General features: G+C 42.0%; 1 protein-coding gene across 3 annotated transcripts in view; it reads left to right on the top strand.

The window, feature by feature from the left end:
• ATN1 (atrophin 1) overlaps positions 1-20,578 on the top strand; it is a 414,646-nt gene that overhangs the window by 144,626 nt on the left and 249,442 nt on the right. The gene's annotated exons all lie outside the window — the stretch shown is intronic.

Below are 20,578 nucleotides of genomic sequence, written 5' to 3' on the forward strand. Positions count from 1 at the left end.
TTTTGGCCTGCCGGATTAGCTAGAGTCAAAGCAGGTTTTATATTTATGGGGCAAAGGAATCTGATCTACTAGTGTAGGTCTGTTTGCTTTCCATATAAATGATTGCAATTGCATAAAATGGCAGCAGTGTTCGTGCTATGCTCCCATCGCTGTCACCCCCTGGGGACTAGTGCCTGTTTCTGTGAGCGCCAATGCTGTGTTTGTCTTTGTTGTTGTTTGATATTGGGCTGGCTTTTGATTCTTTCTGCCTTCTGTACCTCTGTTGTGTTTCTGTGTACTATGCTTCTCTGGTGTTTGTACCCGTTTCTCCGTCTGGAATTTTTCAGTTGCCTGTCTGTGTTGCCAGTGTGACTATGCGTTCTGTATGTGCATTGACCCATGTTTGTGGAACTTTCCTTTGTAACTATTGTAGATGTGTAATTATTATATGTGCTGCATCGTTGGTGATGCGCATACATTCCTTTTCTGTTTGTTGTCAATGCGTATTGAATGTGTGTTGTGCTACTGATTTTGTCTATGCAGCAGTGTTCTTCCTTGTTTCTCGGAATACAGAAATGGCAATTGTGATTGCAAATCCTGTTTACGTTACCCACCCATCTCATGATATGATATTTTCAGAATGATCGTAAGGTGTTAGTTCTTTATCTTTACAATTTGTGCCCAGGCGTCATTGATTGGTGATGTTTATTTTTTTAATGATTGATCTGTTTTCACATCTCTACAATAATACATGGGTGTTAAAAGACTCGCATGTTAATAGTTGAACAATGTAAATGTATGGAAAAGTAACTCAAATTGGTAATCGGACCGTTTTACATTAAACAATACATTTAAAATTGAATGAAGACATATACATATTTTTAAAATGGAAAGTAGATCACCTACCACACTTCCCACCCTCTATCTGTTTCTCCTAAAATAAAAAGATTGAGTGTGTTATAGTTGCCAGTTTCTTCTTAGCCATACATATTAAAATTATACCCAGCTGCACTCTAGTTTGAACCCAACACATAAGCATTCTAAAACTTGCTTTTCTCAAAACATCTGCCTCGCTTGGTTTTTCATGCTTTCATCAGTATTACTTAAAACGCTGGCTATTTTTTTGGGTCTTTTTAAAAAGTCGGCTTTCACTTTCTCTGTAAAATGCTCAGGACGTTACGATGCACTTCCTTACCCCAGTAACTAATGAACACATCCTTCATTTCAGAGAGATATAGACCTAAAGGGGTCCAACGAGCAATGGGCATGAAGCAAAGGCAGTTGAACTCCTAAAACGAGTATTCGGTAAAGAGCTGTTACCAGGGTTGTATACTAATTGACCTTTTCACAATTGACCTCAGGATAATTGACATCGGGAGAAATGACCTAATTTAGAAGGTCAATTAGGACATATATGCGGGGAGAAACCCCCTGAAACCCCCCACCCAATCCCCTCATATTATTTATAATCTAAAACCAACCCAATAGATAAATAAAATAACTAAAATAATATAAAGGTCAATTGTGCAGAAGGTCAATTAGGACCACTATAATTAGGTAATTTGTGCAAAAGGTCAATTGTAAAAGGTCAATTTGGGTACTACCGTTAACAGCAGTTGCCAAATACCGTTCTTTTAATTTACCGAAACTAGGCAATGATGGTAAACAGCTGGTTACTTTTGCAAAGTATACCTAAACACCTGTGAAGGAGTACAACAAACGTTATCCTAAATAAACCATTAGTTCATTCTAATGCATTTCTGAAAGGAGTACAGAGCATGCAATATTTCCAATAACGTACATTGATCAAGGATGCATGACGTCTTTAGCGAGCACAGATGTCAAAGGGAGTGGATTCCAGCACCTGAGGTCTGTGTAAAAGTCCCAGAAGATCAAGAGTTAGAGTGGAGAGTTCAATGGCTTCTGTGTTCACAGATCCAAGGGAAGGCTTTCAGAGATAATTCAAATGTTGCACCAGCAGAGCAGAAGTATGAGAGATCTGTATTCTAGGGAGCCCAGTTCACATGGCCTTGCCAAGCCAATCTAGATAATGGACTCGTTACTTTGTTGTGAAGTAGAAATTCTGACTATAAATGAGGCGTGGTTTCCACCTGGTCAAATCTACATGATCTTGTAGATGTACAACGATGTCTAGTACCGATTAGAATCTTCCTGTGCAATCCAAGGTTTCAGCAAGAGTCCTTCCAGGGTTGACGTGGCCAAAAAAACTGAAATGTGACATTAAACTGCATTGAGCTTTTATTATTAGTGCATTACCTGCTTTTGAGCACAAGGTAGTGATCAAGAATAAACTCCTAGAAAAACATGTTTATTCACTTTATTTTCTGTAAACATTTTCCTACATCTCCACCAAGCTGTGTATGCCTTCTATAATCTTGGCCGCAATGATGAACTGACCTTTAGGGATGATTGGTTGCCCACAGACCCACCCTAAAGAGTGCCTTGGCTTACACTGGGCAGCAGGATCGGACTCCAGACCATTTGTCTGGTGCACTGAATACTGACGGGCAAAGGCCCAAAGTTTTATATTTGGAAAGTTCAATCATCACACTCCCACCAGACACCTGCGGTATGACGTTTCACGTCGGCTGGTATTTTTCTTTGCCAGAAAAGGCTAGCGTGAGTGGCAGATTTTAATCGGTCCAGGTAAAAATGGTGTGGATCTCCTTTCTGGATCCTATACAACTTCAGGAAAATCACAAAGTTTAGGAAAGTTGGCAAGAAAAGCCACTCATTAAAAACCATAGTGTATGCCAGGATGTGGTCTTACCTGATAACCGATCAGCCCTCTTTTTTTATTTCTTGTGTTCCTCATTGCCTCAGTGTTTACCCAGTGATAGAGCGCTCTAGAAGCTGCAATACAAAAGATAGCAATAGAAATACAGGCGGAACCCTGACATCATGTAAATAAGTAAACTGTAGTATAAATCTTGAGTTGGTAATGTAATCAGAGTGATGTGAATGTAGGTGCAGGACACTAACATAGGAGTCAGGAATGTCAACAACGTGGTGGGAAGGGGAGTAAAGAATGTGGTTGAATGGTAAATGTATCAATCCAACAATATGCTCGGAAAGTAGATTATATTATGTAAAGTAGAGGCAGTGCTTGGGAGGGGGGCCAAGATGGTGGGAAAGTAAATATAATCTTGTGGATACGCTGGCATGAACAAAAAGCATCCCGTCAAGATCGGATTATGTAAGGAAAGTAAACGCAGAGCTGCGATATTACGCAAAGTCCCAGGTAAAAGTGTCACAAAAACGTAAATAAAGGGGTAGTAAAATGAACACAGTCCTTGACATATAATGGGAGCATTGAAGCAGTAATATAAACAAAGCATCAAAAAGACCAAGAATGTGGCTGGAAAAGCAAGTAAAGATGGGAATGAAAACCAATTAATGAGAACATAACGCTTCAGAACTCTTAACAGTGTGCCTGACAAACAGGTTGAACACTAAATGAAGATATGGATGTTTGTTCACCTTGTCCGCCCCCAGCTAGTAGGTTGAAATTGCAGGTGCACAGAGTTAATGTAGCATGCTGAAAATGGGTTTGTTAGATCCTGACTAGCGCATAGAAGGGTCACCTTTCTTTTCTTTTAAACACACCACCTCTATCATGTTGATTTTTCCTACTTTCTGACTGTTCCACCCAAAGAGTTAATACCCCCAGGCTACCCATCCTGTACAAACACTGGTCCTGTGCATGCCATCTTTCATTGGTTTTCCCATCTTGGGAGTGCAAATGCCCCACAGTCTAGGACACATTGAAGATTCTCCGAACACCGTCCTGCATGGTATGTGGGTCCGCTCGCCATCTGCATCACTGACGCAAGCAAACCTTTCCAAAAGTGCTTCCATTGTCGGGTAGAGCAACATTGCACCCAACTGAAATACACGATACCTGATAAGGGCATCCCCAGAAACCTAAACCTTTTGAGGGAAGGAAATGCATTCATTACAGGAGCTTGAGCAAAGTGATCTACTAAATAAAAGAAATGTGGCAAAAGGCAGGTAACTGAAAAGGTATGTGTTAGGAAAGTGACCTAAATGGTCCCTGCTTTGTGTGCGTTTATCTTGCTTTGTGTGCAGCTGCGTTCTGCAACTTCATGAGACCAGAATGCACAGCCATGACCAACCATCCGTGTTCCAAGACGCTTCAACTTGTGCATGGCTTTCTCTCCCAGGCTTTAGCTCACAGAATGGTGGTGCTTCCACCATGGTCCTATTGGGTGTCGGTCCGTCCTTTGATGCTCTCCTTCCATTGACCAGCTAAGTTGTCACTTAACGATTTGAATTTAAACACTTTAACTACTGTGGTGGGTTGTTTAAACAGTTTACAAGACACTGGACAGCCTCAGTACCAAGGATCCATCATTGCAGCCATTGCATATAGCCAGCAACAAAAGGAGTAATTGAAAATCAAGTATGATGAAGGGATTCGCCAACAGCTGTCCAAAGGCTGTGTTTCTACCTAGTACTGTGGTGGGTTGACCTAACTCCCCATCCGGACATGGGGGAATCAAGCAACCAGGGACTTGCTGTCGGCATCCGCTACCCAATGTGCCTTGCAAATGGTGGAGAAGGAGTAATCTCGCCGGCTTGCTGTCCTCCCAGAGACGCAGTAAAACCACCAGAAATGTATTACTATTAGATTGTGGCATGGTTGACTACCACTCTCTGAGATCCTTCCAAGGGCTCCCACTGTTTAGGGAGCCCAGTAACAACCATGTCAATATGAAGCGAATAATGTCTGCTAATCTGCTGGGTTTGCAAGTCGCAGAGAAAAGCATTTTAGAATCTTACCTGAGAGACGGTGAGCATCATGAGGACTGTGCACTTCATGCTCCAGTGGCCGTACTGCGACGTGATCCCAAGCCATCCAGAGAGACTGTGGAATGCAGCAGAGCTACATACGCAGGTACAAGGAAATCCAAGCTGGTGCTGCATGCTTGGGGGGGGGGGGGGACCTTTCAAGCCTCTCAGAGCCTCAGTACCCGCGATAAAGACCATCAATTAATGAACCAATCCCAAGACTTCATTGACAATCTTAATATTGAGGGATTTAGAGTTCCCCAGGGAATAACCAATCAGTTTAAAGAATTCAAACAGTCATAGGGAATAGCCTGTGAGTAGCAATATTAGAAAGGCAACCTCTGCCTCTAGACTATAAAAAGAGGGCGTGCACAGCTGGCAGAGTCAAAGGAGCCTGACTGGAGACCATTCGTAACCCTTAAAAGAGAAGTTGACTACAGTGATTGAAACATACCTCAAAAAACCTTTGGGGAATTGGAAGTCCAAAGACTAAGGCTTTACACCTGTGATCCCTAGGGTGAGAAGTAGAAGACCCTGACCAGTGGCAGGATGCTGACACAATGTGGGCTACCTGATAAGGACCCTAATGGGGAATGGTGGGAATATCCATTACTGCTGATGTGAAAAAGCGAAGTGGCATAGATTTGCCAATGACATAGAAGATGTCTGTCGCACTCGAGAATACAAAGGATTGTCCCTTCCTTCATAGGCACAATTAAAGTTGTTAGTATGCTAATGTTGTGCCGGACATAAATAAACACACACACATTGGAGTTATTCCAAAGTTGTTTATATTTAAATTCACTAGAAAAAACTTTAAGGGGACGTTATGGTTAAGTTGCGCCACTAAAAACCTGTGCAATTCACTAAAAAAACTTTACACACGTGACATTATGGTTCAAAGTAAAACCGAAAACCCCCTGAAATTCGCCAGTTATGGTAGGCTAAGCAACCATAACTTGTCCCCTTAACACTTAACAAAGTTTTTTTAGTGATTTTACGGGTTTTTAGTAGGGCAACTTAACCATAACGTCCCTTAAAGTTTTTTTTTTAACTGAATTTCACAGGTTTTTTGAAGAGGAACTTAATCATAAGATCTCGTTAATGAAGTTTTTTTGCTAAATATACACTTTCATCATGTGATTTTGGGAGATATGTAGTATAACTTCCTTACTTTATATACATGTAACATAGAACATACTGAACCCCCTCGCTTAAGATATTTGAAAGGCACAGACTAAGTGCCTGTCTGCGGACGGGCGCGGACGAGGTAAAAGTACCCAAACAGTCAGGGGGTATCAGAAACTGTACTATTATGTTATATAAAAAATGTACAGCTTTGAAAAAGGACACATAAAGACAGTATAAGTACTAATAAGTAAATAGATAAACCTAAACGCTTGAAACAATAACCATGCATTTAATGACCATGTAGAATGAAATGGATTATACCATAACAAAAAAAGGTATGCCTCCTGTGATAGAGCAGATGGAAATAGAACACTCAGTACTCAGCTTGGCGTGAACTTTCTTTATTAAACTATGTGTCGTAACTTAACCAGCTGCTCAACAGATCTTTGGCTCTCTTTGACTTTGCAGCTTATCCGCCAGTTTTTCTCTACCCTGGGTTTGGCCGGAGAATGGGATGCTTGATGCGGAAGAAGTGCTCTTTAGGCCTTTGTCTTTGCCCTTCGCATTCTTTCACGCCTAGTTTAGCCATAATAATGTCTTCCTCTCTTGTATACTTCCCCCACCCCCTTTCGGGGTCTTGTGTGGCAGAAGAGTTGGCACCTGAGGGGTTAATGACGGTTGCCGTTCAGATCCCCTGTTATTAATGTTTTTCGCCGTAAACAGCAAAACATGAAGTTATTCGGAATGTTCTTGTAATACTTCTCACTTGCCCCCTCTCAACTTCCCCTTCTTCCACATAAGCTTTCCATTGAGTGGTTCACTCAGGAAAAAAAGAATCTTCTCACCCTTTGGGTTGCTCCCAGGCCCCAGCGGCAGCTTCCGAGGAGCATCGGCCCCTCCTCTCATCACCTGTAGTAGCTGGCCCTCGGCGGTTCCCGTCACTCGTCGCTCTGAGCCTGGATCGGCTCCACGCTGACGCATCTCGACGGTCTGACTCTTCGGACGCCGTCTCTGTAGGCCCCGCCCCCGCAATGGTGGGCGCTGGTTCGGAGCTCTGTGGCTCCTCTCAGCTGTTTTCACAGCTCTGACGGCCTGCGCTGCGTTGGTTTCCTCGCTGGTAGGAGGGGGCCGGACACAGAGCTTCATCAGACCTCCCAGCTGATCTGACAGCCTTCGCCTGCTGGAGTCGTTTTGTTAGTTTCACGACAGCTGTCCGGCGGGGTTTCTCATCAGTCGCTTGGCCCTCTGAATGTCTTCCTGGCCTTTCTGCACTGGGCTTCTCAGTTCATCTTCTCATCTCAACTCGAACAGCATTAACTATAACTTCACGAGATGCTCAACAGGAGCGGACCTCAGCTTGACTCTTGGGCAACCTTTTATTAATAAGCCCACTCATAAACTGCCTCCTCTTCAGAGGGAACCCATTCCTCCTCCATCTTCTTCAAAGTCTAAAACACAAATAAAAACATAAAAAGTCCAGTATTAAAGAAAAGCACCTTCATTGAACTTCTCTCCATCCCTCATTGGCTTACTCCCATGTCTTGAAGAGAGAAGGCCCTCCCTTCAAATCCCTCTGACATCACTCCATCAGCTCACTTGAGGGATTTAATTATTTAATTTGCTTTAAATTATTTAATTGGCTCTGAACTAGCTTATCTTCCTCTGCTTCATCACACCTCCAACGTAATTACCTCACAGAAAATGTGCAGCCAGGAGCGACAGTAGACGCACACAGTACAACGAAGACAAATTACGAGAAAATAGTAAGTGAACTTCATGTTTCTTATGTGTGTGTGTACTTTTTTTGTATGAGGGGCAGAACAAATAATTTCTTTCTGTTGTTTTGACACAGAAATGTGCAGTACTTTGGAGTGGCTGGAGGAGAATTTTCCGCATGGGGAAATGTCCGAAGATAGCGATAATAATGGTACAAAGTATTCTGCATAAGCAAATTAATGGTCAGTATGTTATGGGCATTTAACATATATATATATATATATATATATATATATATATATATATATTTATTTTTGACAGACCAGGTAAAAAGAAGAAACGCAAAGAAAGGACACAGAGGAAGGCAGGCTGAAAAGGATAGAATTGAAAATGGACATATTAAATGACAATTTTAACAGTTTAAGGGAATTTGTGAGAGGAAAATTACGATAGCACTGTCTCACCTGTACCTGCCCCCTTCTCCATCTCCCAGTGAACCATCCCCAAACCTTCAAGAAGAAAATAAACGTTTTGATGAAATTTCCATCCCTTCATCCCCTCACAAATCATCCCCTCACAACCAGCCCGTGTTGAACCCTAATTCCTATATATTTGTTTCAGTATCTGCTTCCCCCTGTATTTCTGTTGATTGTGTATGTGTATTGAAAGTTTTTTTTGTGTTAGTTGTATTAGAAGGGTTTGAGGCAAAATAATATTTTTAAAAAGAGTTAAAATGTCCGCGGACATCGCGGCTGTTCAACCTAGCCGTAAGCAATAGAACATGGATGTTCTAACGTCAATACACCTACCCGTACCAATGGCAACCAAGATGGAACTGATCTTGGAACGCACCATCTGTTCAAGTTGTGCGTAAATGAACAGAATGGGGCGTCCTAAGGACCTTATACCTCTCCGTACCGCTCACAAACGAGATAAAACATGTTCTTAGAACACACCAGGTGTCCGGGATGTTTGCAAATTAGTCAAATGGGAGTGTCCTAAGGACACCATACCTGTCCGTACCGTCCGCAGCCAAGATGGAACCTTCCGTAGAACAGGCGCGGTGGCCGGCATGTCCGTAGTCAAACAAAATGGAGGTGTCCTAAGGACACTGTACCTGGCCGTACAGTCAGCAGATCATGTACACACATGCGCACTACACCAATAAGTAATGCGAACATCGTGCCTGTCCCTAACTGTCCGTCTCACTTGTGTCGCGCTTTTAATTAGTTTCAGGACCGAAACACTGTCCGTATAACACTTGCGCGCATGCGCACGTCCGTTACTCTGCCTTTGCTGTCCAGCGGGCACCCATTTTCCTCGCGGACGTGTTCAGGACGTCATGTGACCGCACCCACGCTGAGCGTGTGGACTATTTTGCGCACTTTGTCTGATTCCGCATCATTCCAAAATAACTTATACAAACATGGGAAATTATTTTACAGTATAAAATCACAATTTCAAATGTCCCATACAATGGCTTTACCTTTGAACGTATTGTTTAGAATTTTTGCAACGGTTTTGAGGAATCAATATGGGCATGAGCCGCACCCCTCCACCCCAATAAATGGCCACACCCCCAAGCTCAGCTTCATTGTACTTCTGGCTATAGCAGATTGAGTTGTGCTGCCTTTACTGCTGTAGTGACCATTAGCCCACTAATCCTTATGGCATCCATGGCTACTGTTACTTCATTAGCCTCAGCACCACCCTCAAACCCTCCACCGCCACCACCTCCCCAAGGGCCTGCAGAGGGATATACGGGTGAGGATGTAGAGATGGAGGAAGAAGAGAATGAGGTGGAGGGAGTCGTGGGTGTGGCGGTTGTTTTCTGTTTTTGGAAACGTACCAAAAGCACGTGCAAACTTGGTCAGGTGTAACCAGTGCCAGTTGGTGCTGAGTCGCTGGAGACCTGGTACATACAGCTTTGGTACGACAACCATGAAGCGACACCTAACTTTGTTCCACAGTGCGGACATTCGCAAGGTGGTACCATGTGAAGAACGTAGTAGATTGAGTTCCCCCACAGCATCCTCCGTGTCAGATCCTCTCACCACAAGAGACACTCCTGTGGTGGAGCGCATCCCTCCAGCTGCCTCACAAGCCATTTGCGATGATGTTGACCCCTACCTTTCGAGGGTCACATAATTGTGTATGTATTGCGACGCAGTACTCTGCAGGGGCGAGAGTCTTCGAAGTGCTTTTGAGGCTACGGTCACGGAGCACCAGAAGAACTGCTCCCTACCAAGTAAAGCCCACCCTACATCTTTCTCTCTCCACCTGTCCTTTCTTATCCCCATGGTTGGTGTCCCTTCCTTACCCCCCTTTGCCCTCCTATCCTAGTGTGTCGTGTGCTTAAAAGCAGTAAACTGGAAAACAACAAAAATTACAAAAAAGGCTCTCTTCAGAGCCGCCTTTCTCATTTAACAATAGAACTATCAAGTGACCGTTGTAGGCCCCCGCACGTTTTTCTAAAAGTCTGCGGACAGTCGTAGGACGCACAAAAATGGAGGGTGCAAGCATAGCAAAATCAATGCACTTTTCGCTGGGAGTAAGGGGTGGCTCTGAAAAGAGCCTTTCGGTGGTATTTTGCGTTTTCAAAAACTGTACATTGGAAAAAAAGGATTGTCAAATAGGTGACTATGAATCCAAAAAAGGTTGCAATGCATTTTGAACATTGCGAAGAAAAATCTGATTGCCAGCATATGTGAGATGGACTCCATCTCTGCGAAAAATAAAAGTGCTGCGAAACAAAATGTTTTCATTGGGGAATGAGGACATGTCAACATCTCTTAGAAAGGCACAAAAGGCCTTATTGGCATTGCGCCTCGCTTTCTCCATTTGTGGACCAAATGCAGAAGAACGCAGCCATATTTGTCTTTGTGCAATACGGGAAAAAACTATTTAGCAATTTGGAAACATGTCAATGACTTTCGCAAGTCCTTCCTTCATTGCAAATTGCAAAGAAATTCCAGAGACATGACCTAAACTGTTTCCTCCGCAATGAATGAAGTATTTCAGGATGACGCTCTGTAAAGTAGCACAGAGAGGTACCAAGTCCAGCCACCTCATTCCACGCACGCCATGCCAGTGCACTTCCACATGAGGTAATACAAGATCTGCAGATATATCACAATGTTCTGCATGCACCATGTGTCTCCCAAAATCCAGATAATCTGTTTTCGAGCACACATAGCCATAGCTGTCTGTTCTCCTCTCAGGAAAAAGACGTTCTCACTAAATCTCTCCGTTCAGAACACACCCACTGAACTTTACTGACCAATCCCTACCATCACATATTCTCATTTTCATGCGTCTGCACCCCAGAATCCCCGTTGGTAATACGCGCTGCCTGCAAACTACCGCTATGTTCGTGGACACGTAAAGTATCAGAGCGTGACAACTGTACATTTAAATATTATTCCCCTTTTCCCCTTTAAGGTGGGCTTTGAAAAGAACCGTTTTTCTTTTTGTTGGGCAGATGCCTGACAGACACCTGTTATTTTGTATATTTTTTCTTCTTACTTTACTCCTACAACCATTACAGAACCTTCTCCAAAGCAAGCCTTACATTCCAAAAGAAGAAGATAACGTAACACCATCTGCTTCAAAATAAGCCGCATTACTGGGAACAATGTTCTTGTGGCTGCAGAAAAACATACTTGCTTGTAACATGAAAGCACGCATGCCGCGATTGATGTTACACCTCCCAATACTTTGATCAGGACAGGAAACAGAACTGTTGTCCCATTTTCCTCTAGCGAGTAACCCGGAAAAAAATACTTTTGCAGTTGGAAAGATGTTCATGACTTCTTGAACCAACTGTTCCAAATCTTCCAACAAAGTATGTGAACTCACGTAGCCCAAATGGCAAGCACTGTAGTGCAAAAGTACCACATGGGCAGTGGTCATCCTACGCATTTCTCTGCAAACTTGGAGAATTGCCACAACATTGTGATCAGTCTCAGCGCTCCACACCACCTCCACTCCTCTCACGTCGTAATTGTGTGCCACATGTCTACTTTCAGCATAGTGCTGTAAACCATGGACAAAAATATCTCCAAGCACCAAAACCCTGACCCTCTCCACCTCTGCCATTTTCAGTATACGCACCGTCTTTCGACACAAAAGAACAATGTGAACATCTGATTTGGCTGATGCCTACAGTCCCCTTTCCATGCTGGATTTGCTGTAGAACCCTGTATGTGACACGCCCTACCCGCGGACAAGCGTTGTCTATGTGCGGCACATAACTCTTAGCCAGTCCTTCTACCCTTTCCACATCACTCGCGAATCCATTCCCCCATTGGACACAGCTAAGCAGTCACACAACCATCCACCAATCACATTCAACATCTCTACATCTAACTCGGTCATCAAAATTTCGCACTTCAAATGCACTATTGATCACTCTGAATGCAAGTCGCATATCATTGCAAATCACCTATTTCGAAAACTACTGTGCCAGTGTTGCGGATTTCTATGTACAGCTGCATGCATGCGCACATGCATGAGTATAAAGTACAGGTATGCATATTTTAATCAGGGAATATGTGCAACCCTTATGATTTCATTTAAACAAATTAATGCCACTAAATCTGCATAGCCAATACATACCAACGCTCCCCCTTTAAGTGCAAGATGTCTGATTTTTCATTGACAAACCGCACTACTTCTTACTGGCTCCCGCATAACCTATACATACGTTACAACCCTCCCTATTTAGCGCAAAACTCGATTTTCCATTAGAAAATGTCACAATTGTTTACTGTGTACCGCCTACATTAATGCTACTTCCAATGCGATCTTATGAGAAAAAAGTGTTTTGCTCTGTGTTTCCATCTGTTTTTGTGAGTGTGGACTCTGAAGTACACCACTTCAGTAGCCCCCTTCCTTGTGTGTATCGCACAGCACCTTCAGTGCCGTGGCACAGGGTTGTCTTTTAGACTTCCCTCGACTCAATTTCTGAGGCGAATTCTGTCTCCCAGAAAAGGGTAAAGTTACCATTAACTTTACTTGGTCAATCTACCACAGATCCAGTACACCCCATCTTCCATGGAATACTGGAAAGGGTTAACTCGTATCCCTTTTTTATCTGTACCTCCTAGAGCATTATCTCGCTCGTTTAACATTTAGACTTGGCTAGTGGTATCTACCGCGATTATATTAGATAAGCGTGGTACTGTTCTTGGCTATTATATTAGCCTCGACCATAAACCCGCTTGACCAAATCATCTTTCTTTTGGCTCCGGTTGGGTTTATTCGCCATTTCTTTTTGTTAAAGTCCTTCTTGTGTTTTACTTTGCGTAGCAAACCAGGTTCGCCTTCTTTGTTCACTGTCTTTTAGCGAGCTTCTGCTCAGAAGCCCTCCTCAAGGCGCCTGGGTGTCTAGGTGGGCTTAATGTGAGGGAGGGGTGTAGTCGCCCCCTGCACAGGGTATCCTAGGAAACCCAAGTCGCACTTTGTCATGATTGGCCAGGGTAGTTGTTCGGGCTGGCAACCCCCCCTGCTTGGGTGATTGACAGCCAGGCTGCGTGAATGGGGGTTTTTCGCATAAAAGGCAGGTCTCTTGGGCTAGAAGTCAGAGAGTCGCCACTGGAACTACAAGGAACCGAAGAGAGGCAGAGAGAACGACAGCTGCTGCAACTACCCCGTCCCAGTGAAGCCCTGCTGCAGTCCTGAGCTATCTGCCCTTCAACGACTCGGAGAAGATCCAGTCCGGAGTCTTCTTCCCTTGAGCTTGGTGGGGATAACCAGCTCATCTTCTTCAGCCAGAGGATCCTCTTCCGTGGTCGAAATCGCTGCACACTGCTGTAGTGGTCCGGATAGCCACCTGAAGAGCCTCGCCTGTTTTTAAGGAGCGCAGCTTTTAATTCTGTGTCGCTGCTGCCGGCCTCATCCCTGTGTGGTGCAGACCCCCTTCAGACGTCCTCCCTACTCGACGAAGCTCCAGGAATCGTGGGTCTGCGGGAAACCAACAGGAACAACTGCCAGGGCACCAGCCGCACCATTGGAACAAGGTACTGTGTTCTGTTGAGGAAACTGGGTGAATCCCTTTTCTTCAATTCAAGGCTTGCCCTTGTCTTCCCTCCTTCTTTATAACTTTTGCTTCCGAACATTGACAGTATCGAAGTACTTGTGGCTGCGTTGAATCGTGAACTGTCTGACCGTGTGATCTTCGGCAACTGGCCCCGGTGTCTTTCGACCCTGGCTCCGGCCCTGACTTTTGAACTCCTGTCTGAGTGTTTCTTGGTTCTGCCTGCCTAACCAAAATATTGCCTGTGAATTTTGCCTCCAACTCCCTATGGGGATCTCAGGTGCGAAGTGTGTTTTTGCCCCGGTGACATTTCATGTCACGGATACGTGTTTGTTTAGTAGACCGAACTATCAAAAAGTGATCACAATCGTATTCGCGGTAACGTGTTTTGTGCCTAACACCGGTTTATTCCAACACATGGTACTTACCTTATGACTTACTGTACAAAGTGAATTGGTTAGTTGTAGTATATTTAACGTGTGTTTTTTATTGAAGTTTCATAGAAGTGTTGTGTTTATAACGAATGGCTTAAAAATAAATGTACTTATATTTTTCTACCTGAAACCTTGAGCCAGTGTTTGCTTGAGTCACAGTAATTGTGGTCCCTTTGTGTAATCTCTGCTACTGCTCATATACTCTTGAGATAGGCCTGGCTGCTCCGCCACTGCTACCACTATGACATAGTAGTACAGGCTTGTACCAAAGGTAAAACTTGTATCACCACCTGTAGTCTTAATAGTGTGTAGTGGTCCCTTAGGGCACTGCACAGGATTCTGCCTAACAGGGTCTCCCGATTTTTCGGATTCGTTCTTATAATATGAAAGTAGTGAAATGTTTCCCATCTACAATTACCTATCACTTACAAACCTCTCTGCTATGGATAACACAGCTTAAAAAAAAGGCATTTTCATAACCTAAAAATTGTACTCATTTCTGATTCACAAAGACAGTACATAGTGAAGTGAAATGCACACATGCACTGTGTTGAAATATCAAAGGAGAATACTCAGACGAAAACTGCTTTGAACACACAAAGTTACTAACTTCTTCTTTTTACAATCGCAGTGGAGACTAATCTCCTGAAAATCAACAGCATCTACACTGCAAACGACATATCCGAAGAAACCTGGTCATTCCGCAAAAAAAAGGAAGTACAGTACTACCTATATATTCTACCTATTCCTCAAAGAGACTGTATGGGTTATTTATTTAATTTGTGCACCAAAACAAACCTTGATTTCTGAACCATTCTACCCACAAATCCCCATTTATTAAACAAAGAATAACAGGCAGAATGGCTCACCACAAATCCCTGTGTTTCTGAACTCAAATAAAATACAGAAGCCTTCGAATGTTAGTACTAGAAAACAAATAGCTGTTTCAATTTTATACCATTAGGTTCACTGAACAGGTTATCATGCCTTGTTCTTTCGAGAGAGGGGCGCCTGCTACCTTTTTTGTATTTTTGAAAGGAACTTGGGGTTGGTCACCCTAGGTTACCTGGGGGCAACCAGACGTGGACTCCCTGCTCACTGTGCTTAGAGAGGCTCAGCTTCACCTCACTGATGATGCCCAACAAGGCTGAAACACGTGTATGGGGTTGCTGATGGTACTCTTGTTCAGAGAGGAATTGCCATAGCATTTCGGTGCTGGACTGCCCTTGTGGGCGGGACAAAGACTGATATGCAAATGGTTATTTCCCATCTGTGAAGGTACAGTGAGCAAAAAGCAATGGCTGCGAACTCTCAATGTGGTTAATAACCACTGAACAGGTTATCATGCCTTGTTCTTTCGAGAGAGGGGCGCCTGCTACCTTTTTTGTATTAGGTTCACTATTAATGCTTCTCCTCACCACTAGCTCACTTTGTATACTACAATGTGCTTCAGAAGAGAGTACAGACAGAAAAATAGCCTTCCCAAATCATTGTAAGAGACCAATGCACATTCACACACCACCACAAAGAGCTTCCCCATCAAACTCGTGCACACATACATTGTACAACAGACCAAACCATGCCTTCTTTTTTTCAACAGACCGTAAAGAATGCCTACCAAAAAGCAAGTCCATAGAAAGGAATGCAGAAATAGAGCAAAAACAAATGTGTCCAAACTAAGCATCCATCTGTAGCAGTGTTTGTACAGAAAGTTGGAACAAAACAGCTAATACAGTCATTTAGCGAAACAAAGGAAGCTTCAACTACCGAAACTTTACCTCCTCCATCAAAATGTGGCACGAAACACAAAACTCTTTACAAAAAATCGGCTACCAGTACTGCTAACAATGCTCCTATTAATCCTGATCTAGTAACAAGAACCCATAGTAAAAAAAGTATTTTAGCAAAAATGTTTCACCACAGTCCTTCAGAATGTAATAAGAAAAGGACCGAAATCATCCTCAACCCTTAAAACCTTCCGTAGAAAATGAATCCTGCAAGCTCTCGTGGACAGTGCAATCTTTCTCAAAAGGAGGTTGTTTATATTAGTGTTAAATAGAATGAAACCACTAACAATACTAAGTACCAAACTACAAAAGAAAGTTATCAATAAACGGAATGTCAACAAAAATAACTTCTTACATATTAGTGGAGGTGAATGGAGTCGCACAACAACCACAGAACCACATTTTAATGAAAAAGCATACAAACAAAATCAAACCAACCCAATTGCCATCCATAGCAGTGGACGAGGGTATGAAAAAATCAATAATACCATCATGGAACAAGAAACACTGCTTAGAAAAGTATCCCCTGAAAACTCAGAATTACCTCTTGGTTCGACTGAACCAGACCGTTGAGTATACAAATGGCCGTGCACGTCAATGTGTGCCATTCCTAACAAATCTTTCAAATCTTTACGTCAGTTCCTCAATCGGTATGTGAAAGGTAAAGACAAAATTAAAATGAAAGTGCTGCAAAATATGGATATCTGTCCAGTGCGCAAATACACAGGACTACAAGGACATTCATTAGCCTGCATTTCAGGACCTATTTGCAAAAGCACCTTCCATGATATCAAAATTATATCAATACATCATTCAAATGTAAGAAATCTAGTGTATAAAATATACTATGCTAAAAGTCCAGCATCAGATTTAGCCAATTTAAATAACACTCTTCTGCATGGTACACCCAAATACCTGCAAGAAGAAATTGACCATATCGAGAGAAAATATTTTGGAAGTGAAAACCACTTACAAAATGCAATAGTTTTTGAACAGACTAGCAACAATTCTGCACATAGCAACCTCCTATTACACACATACAAAAAAGAAATACTAAAATTTAAAAGTGCATCGGCTGAAGTACCAAACATGTGTGTGTTGCCGCAGAAAGATGCACAAAAAATATAGACATAGCATACAAAATAGAAGACAATGAAGATTCCAAATGGTTTGAATTAGCTCTCTACCTTTTAGCAGAAAACAAATACCAAATAAGTGAACCCCTAATATGTTACTGCAGTACAAAACTGGAAAACAACCAAACTCCTTCACGTGCTATCACAAATAATTTGGAATTGTTCGCACTACCAAAAACCCTGCAACAACTCAATTTGTATGAGAGCATCATAATTCAAACAGTTCACCCATTTCAAGCAATTATACGCCTTCAACCAAAAACAGCAAAATTACCTCCCTCTGAATTGGTGAAAGGCAAAGTACTTTATTTGCCATTAGATCGAATAGAAAATGTACACACTCTAGGAGTGCAACGTTCAATAGAGCATTCTTTAATTGTCTTGGTAAATGGTGTACCAACAAAAGACAACAAAATTTGGCAACAACTGGTGGACTTAAATAAAGTTAGACAAGCCTTGCAATATCTAAAAGACAATAACGACTACTACAAGGAAATAAATATTGAAGAAAGCTTAAGGGAAACAACTGAAATAATTCTACAGTCATCAGAAACTGGACAATTTGAACTTCTGGATCCTGCTGCAGTATCCACTCTTTTGGACCATTATATAATTCATCCATTGCATTCCAATGAAAGCAGAGATGATGCACTAGAAACTTACCAAATGCGACAAACCAAAGGGTCACAAATGAGCATATGGGAAAAAAGTATAAAAGCACAGGCTTTTCCACTGCTATTTCCTACTGGCAAAGGTGGAAGATGCGATGATAGACCCACTCAGACAGCATCAGAATACCCCTCGTTACGAATGTATTCGTAAGATCCCAGATTTAGACAAAATGTGGAATACATATTCCACCTACTCTTTGAAAGTGAACTAGCAACCCTATGTTACGGAGTTGCGCACATTTTGAAATCTGGAACCCACTTTCAAAATATGTCAGCTATGCCGTTAATACAAAAAGTACAAGAAAAAGATGAGGTTTTACAATCAAGTATAACAAATCTGTTTCCAAACATGCGTGGTACAGAAAAATACTGGTTCCGACGGCACGGACACGTACGTTGTATGATCAGAAACCTTGGACCACCGGCTTGGTTTGTTACACTAAGTTGTGCAGAATATGCATGGGAAGATTTACATGAGTTCCTACGCATATCAAACAACAACAAAACCAACATAGATATATTAACACCTGGAGAACTCTCTAGATCCAGTTAATGTGTCAAGATATTTCCATCATCGTTTCATTGCTATGCTACACTTTATTTGCAATAAAACTGTTCCTCCCCTCGGAGAAGTGCAACACTTCTTTTGGAGAAAAGAATACCAAGCGAGAGGACCACCACATATTCACATGCTTTTATGGATCAAAGGCGCACCTAAATTTGGTCACGACGGTGATGCCACTGTTTTGCAGTTCATCCAAAAATATGTCATTTGTGAAATCCCTTCAGAGCGGACACATAGTGACCTGCATGGGCAGATTTTACAATTTCAAAGACACAATTGTGGCAAATATTGTCCTCGCAAATACAAAAACAAAGGGAAATACTAAACCAAATGCCACTTTGGTTTCCCTAGACCAGTTACAGAAACCGGTGAAATGAACAACTTCATGTCTTCAGTTCGACATAGTGTAAAAGGTAAATCACCTAAATTACATAAAAAGAACAGAAGAATTAAAAATATATCAATGATTACAATGCAATCATTGCCCTCTTATGGAATGCAAACATAGATGTGCAGTACATTGCAGACAATTCCACTGCTGTTGCACAATATGTTACAGCCTACTTAACAAAAGCAGAAAAAACAGAGCTTCAAGACCTCTGGGATGACCTATCATCAGACAAAACACTATCTCAGAAACTGTACAGCCTAGGCATATAAAAATGCTCTCATAGAGAATGTGGGGCCTATGAAGCGGCAGATCGTTTAACCGGTACTGCTTTGTATGGAAAATCAGACCACATAGTATGGCTAAGTCTTGGTCCTGCTAAATCTAGAAAGAGTTCTGAAATCATATGAGGACATAGAAACAATTGGCAGAAATGATCCCAACAGCCAAGACATTTTAAAAAACAATTTACTGGACACATACTATCCGAACAGGAGTAGCACTTTGGAAAGCATGTGTCTATACCACATAGCTCAAAACTTTGCATACAAAAATAATATGAAACCCAATGAAAGCAAATGTTGATATAGAGTGACCGATTGTGAAGGCAGCTTAGTGAAACTTACCAAACGGAGCTTAATTAATCATGTCAAATTGTCATTAAAAACTCCTCAACAGAGAGAACTATATTACATGTCTCTGTTACAACTTTTTAAACCATGGAGAAAAGAGTAAGAGATACTAGATAACTTTGACTGCTATGAAGATGCTTTCAAAGCAAATGAAAGCGTCATCACCGATGTGAACTTTACGCAGTACTAAACAATGTTGCACAATGAACAGCAACACGAAGAACTACTTCAGGCCCAACTAGATAAGGACTCTTCCGACAGTAGTCAACCTTCTGTAACAGGAAGCCAAGAACCACTAGGACAGGCAGAATTAGCTATGACAGAAGTGGAAAGCACCATGTCTCACTATCAAGAATATATAGAAGACTTAACTGTACAACAAGCAAAACTTAACAAAGATCAGAGCACCATTTTTGAAGACGTAACAAAACAAATTGCACATGGTATACAACACGAAAATAAAGAATGTACCTGCCAAAATTACAAACCTATACTGCTATACGTCAGTGGTGAAGCTGGGTCAGGAAAAACATTCTTAATCAAAATCTTCAGTAAGTTCCTTCAACAATTGACAAACTGTCAGCTGTTGTAACTGCCCCCCACAGGTTTAGCTGCCTACAACATAGGCGGTGTCACTTAATACCGATTACTACTCCTTCCAGTAGAACACCAAAACAAATTAGAGTATTACAAACTTTCTGCAGAAGCTGCAATGGAACTACGCAGAGTATTAAAACAAATGAAAATGCTACTAATAGATGAAGTGAGCATGGTCTCCAACCTAATGTTGCCTTTGATTCATCTCAGATTGCAAGAAGTACTTAAAACAAACTACGAAGAACTGTTTGCAGGGAAGCACATTATCGTTTTCAGAGATCTTCTACAATTTACACCAGTGAAAGGTGAACCTATTTTTAAAACCTTAGGACAAAACTCTGCCATAAAACTGTTGGCAGCATAGGAAATTGGCAACATTTCCAATAAAGAGAATTAACAGAAAACATGCAGCAATCTGCACATCTCACTTATGCCAACATCTTAAAAAGTATTAGAGTTGGTGTAATATCTCAAGAAGCACAAGCAATATTGAAAAACCGGCACATTCATGCACTTTATGGCAATAATGCATGTGCTACTGATGTTATGGAACAATTGATGCACACAAATGTCAATTGTGTGGCCTTAATGGCAACTCTTGCAAGCTGTTTCAAATTCAATGAAACGATGTTAAATAAAGAAATGCAACCAATAATGGTAATTTGCGCCACA

Source organism: Ambystoma mexicanum, chromosome 3p (assembly GCF_040938575.1).
Source record: "Ambystoma mexicanum isolate Mex_15411 chromosome 3p, UKY_AmexF1_1, whole genome shotgun sequence".
In the NCBI taxonomy this organism is placed as follows: domain Eukaryota; kingdom Metazoa; phylum Chordata; class Amphibia; order Caudata; family Ambystomatidae; genus Ambystoma; species Ambystoma mexicanum.